This window comes from Nicotiana tabacum, chromosome 6 (genome assembly GCF_000715075.1).
Source record: "Nicotiana tabacum cultivar K326 chromosome 6, ASM71507v2, whole genome shotgun sequence".
NCBI classification, from domain to species: Eukaryota; Viridiplantae; Streptophyta; class Magnoliopsida; order Solanales; family Solanaceae; genus Nicotiana; species Nicotiana tabacum.
In genome coordinates this window covers 93,192,881-93,196,988 of record NC_134085.1, presented here as the reverse complement: position 1 = coordinate 93,196,988, position 4,108 = coordinate 93,192,881, and the positions used below count along the sequence as shown (strand labels likewise).

At 35.8% G+C, this 4,108-nt stretch overlaps 1 long non-coding RNA gene across 1 annotated transcript; it reads left to right on the top strand.

Moving 5' to 3' along the window:
• The first annotated feature begins 1,072 nt into the window (after positions 1–1,072).
• On the top strand, positions 1,073–3,075 carry LOC107793962 (uncharacterized). Its single transcript, XR_012710135.1, has 2 exons — positions 1,073–1,214; positions 2,449–3,075. It is a non-coding gene; the product is annotated as an uncharacterized LOC107793962 (long non-coding RNA).
• Positions 3,076–4,108: the final 1,033 nt, after the last annotated feature.

The following is a 4,108-nucleotide window of genomic DNA, read 5'->3' as shown; positions in this document are numbered from 1 at the left end:
ACGTAGCAACTCGTCCATGACGGGCAATATCCCTGAGCACGTTGCAAAAACAGTAAGGATCTTGAGAGAGCAGCAAAAGACCATCATGAGTCATCTCTCAAGGCAAGACTAGGTCATGACAAAACTAAAGCAGGCATTATCAGGCGCTTCCAACAATGCGAATGGAGGAGGCCCAGTTCCTTCCGGTGCTCCTGCAAATCAAACAGCTCAAAGAATTGACAACAACAACCCGAGGGATGAGGTTGGCTTCTACGGAGTCGGGGGGATCGGTGGCGGATCCGGTAATGATAACAACAATGATACTTTCAAAATAAAACTCATGAGATTCATGAGGAAAATGAACAAGCGGATGGATCAGAACGCGAAAGAGTTCCAAGCTCAAATGGCCCAAATTCCAAGCGCACCACCAATGTTTAAAGGCCCGGACTCGAAGAAGTATACTCAATTGCCGTTCAAAGCGAGCACCGCACTAGAATTAATTCTGAAACGGTTCAAAGTGCCAGACATTCCGAAGTATGATTGGACTTTAGACCTTCAGGAGCACATCACAACTTATACAACAACGGTGAAAGGAAACGACTTTGCCCAACAAGAGATTGAGTCAGTCCTGCTGAAGAAATTCGGAGAAACCCTCACGAAGGGGGCCTTGACATGGTATTCGCTTTTACCCGAACATTCAATTAATTCTTTTGAGATGCTCGCAGATTCCTTCATCAAGGCCATTTCGGGGCCGGAAAGGTCCAAGCCCGGAAGGTGGATATATTTAGAATTTCACAAGGAGAGTCCAAGTTGCTGCGTGAGTTCGTGATCAGGTTTCAACACTATTACAAAAAGGGAATATGGCGGTAATTATTTAGTGTCAATAAGTCAATTGCCGCTAATAGATTCTATAAGATGAAATATTAGCGGCAAATGACCATTATCCAGTAAAAAAATCCTTTTACCGACAATAACAATAAATTGCCATTAGAAATTATTGATTGACTTTTAGCGGAATAGTTTTTTCTTTTATTTTAACTTTTCCTCCCTTCCCAAAAAATAAATTCTTCCCTCCAAAAATTTTGGACAAGAATGAACGATTCCCTCCGATCAGAAAATAATACGAAAACCTCTTTCTTTATCGAAAGTAATACGGAAGAGACGGGCGATTAAAAAAATCGCACATATAGGTCTCTGGCCAGCCTTTTCCCTAGAAAACTGCTCTTCTTCCCCAGGTATCTTCACTTTTTACCCAATAGATGCGATTAATAGTTGAGTTTGGATTGTGCTGCTCGATTATCCTCTATCGTCGTTGTTAGTATTCTCTGTTTTATCTGTTTCCCACTTCTCTTTTCATGTAGATTTCAATATTTTCGCAGAACTCGTTCTTCTCCTTCAATTTCTAGTCTTTATCGACAAAATAATTTGCTTACCAGGTACAAACTTGTGACTTCAACTGTTGTGATTTGTGATTTGTAAAAGTACATTTTTTTCTGCATATGCGAGTCGTTTGTGATATCCGGTCACTGTTAAATTGACATGCGATGATTGGGTATATTCCTCCTCTGTTCCTTGACTGGTTTATGATTCAATTCGTCTATTTTCTGCTATTCTTGTGATTATTCAAAAAATTTATAAGTGTCGCCGATGCATATTGATGTTTTCATTGAATCTACCACTAGTTGAGATATGAATTCCTCTATATGTTTTCTGTTATTCTTGTCATTGTTCAGAAATTTTAAGTGTCGTCGATGCATATTGATGTTTTCATTGAATCTACCACTAGTCGAAATGAATTTCTCTGTATATTTTCTGTTATACTTGTGATTGATGTTTTCATTGAATCTACCACTTGTCGAGATAAATTCCTCTTTATATTTTCTGTTATACTTGTGATTGTTCAAAAAATTTCTAAGTGTTGTCGATGCATATTGATGTTTTTATTGAATCTACCACTAGTCGACATATAAATTCCACCATGTTTAAAATATTTGCCCGAGTATGACATATATACTGTCTTTTATTATTTTGTTAGTAGATGGTTTAGTGTGTCGTTAGGCTTATTGCTGGTTTTTTACTTATTACAAAGCGAGTTTTTGTGGTTAAAAGGTTCTGAAAACTAATTTACATCTTTTAGTCCTCCTTCTTGCCCTTTCTCGAGTTGTGGGTTCTGTTCTTCAGAAATTGATGATCTACATAGTATTTTCAAAATGTTGAATTTGGTACTATGCTTTAAGCCAAGTTGAGAGTGTTTTCAAATTCCTTTGATTTGGTCTAATGTTAAAGTTTGTGAACTATCAAGAAAAGTGCATTTGATGAGTTTCCTAGGTTGTGTTTGCTAAGTGTTGAGTTATGTGTTTTCTCTTGATATCCATCCCAACTGATTAGTTGTGGCACTGTTGAATCTTATAGGTCTCATATTGACTTGTACTAAGCTAGAATTTTTGGAATAATACAAAAATTTTGAAGGTGTTAATGCAATAATTTGCTTCAACCTGAAGTAAAATGGAAAACTGTAATTTGGACTTGGGATGATGGGCACTTGGCTTGGAAAGTTACTATGTTTGTGTTAAGAAAAGTGGCGGAGCGGAGATATTCTGAACCCTGATGAACTTTTCTTATGTTGGTCATTTCCTGATACAAAGAAGCCACTAGGTGTCTTATAATGAGTCGGGGGGCTTAAAACTTAGAGCTTTTTGCTGCTGAGGATTGGCAAGTATGGTTTCCCCTATGTTGTTTCTTCCTTACTGTCATATACGGAAATGGCTTTCATGTATCTATTTTTTACTTTCAATCTCAGTTTCATTATGTCACAACTATATCCAATTGACCCTTTAGATCATTCTCAAAAAATCCCGAGAAAAAGTATCACACAATAGCTTATTTTTTTGGGGTCCAACTAGTAGTAGTTTCCCTCCATGAACACTTTACTCTTAAATATCTATCTTGTGTTAGTAAGTGGAGTCTCGGCAAGAGAAAATAGAAGTTTTTGCCTTTTGCTTTTCTTAAGATCTTATATGTTGTCCTTGTCCTCTATTTAATTGTTTTCCTCTATGTATTTACTATGTGAAGGAGAAATGTAATTTTTTATTTTCCTTTATTGCCTCTATGAACTCTGAAACACGTGAGGAAGTAGCTATTAAGAAGATTGGCAATGTATTTGATAATAGAATTGATGCAAAAAGAACATTGCACGTAAAAACTTTATGGCATTGATTACATAATTGAACTCTCATGACTGAAGGTGTTTAAAGGAGATAGGATAGACCTAAAATCTCTTGAAAGGAAGTCTCCTTAAATACTTGCAATCTCTGGGAGTTCATACTAAGCAAACAAAAAGAATGCAATGAAAATAAAAAATCTGCATACATGATTAAAGCTTAGTCGTGTCCGTCAATTACATATTAAGTTAATAATCTTTGTAGTGTATTTAGAGATTTGTTTAAGGAGTTTCGTGCATTTAAAGATTTGTACATGGAGTTTCTAGTTTTGGAGAACTCCGATCCATGGAGTGTCAGAATAAAACATGTCAAAATGGAGCGAAAACATAGACTTAAGATTCATGTAGCTGACCCTAACTAGTTTGAGATTGAAGATGAACAAGACTGTTTTTTGTGGTACAACAACATAAATGATTTTTTTCTCTTAATTTTCAGCACAACGTACAAAATAAGTGATTCCAGTAGTGTAATAATCATCCATAGAGTTAGTCCCTTACTCTCTTTATCACTACCATCAGACAACTGCCTATTTTTTTGCCTTTCGCTAAACAAACATTTACATATTTGATATTGAGTAATTCAACTATATTGTCGTCTTTTTTAGAGCGCTTTCTTGGTGTCTGATCATTTGCTTCACGCAACCGACAATATGCTTAGGCTCAGCTAATGATGTCATCTTTTTGATTTCTTGCATAATTGTTGGTTTCAATTTCATATACATGAAAAAGATAATTTTTTTATAGAGGAATGATTCCCTTGTTTGAGAATAATATTTGTGTACTATTCCCAATTTTGGAAGAGCATAATGATCAAATTCTTATTTTTCACGCAAGTTCAAGTATATCATTAAGGTCTACGCGACCAGGAAAGACTTCTCTTTACCATAAGAGAATGACTTTATGTATTAA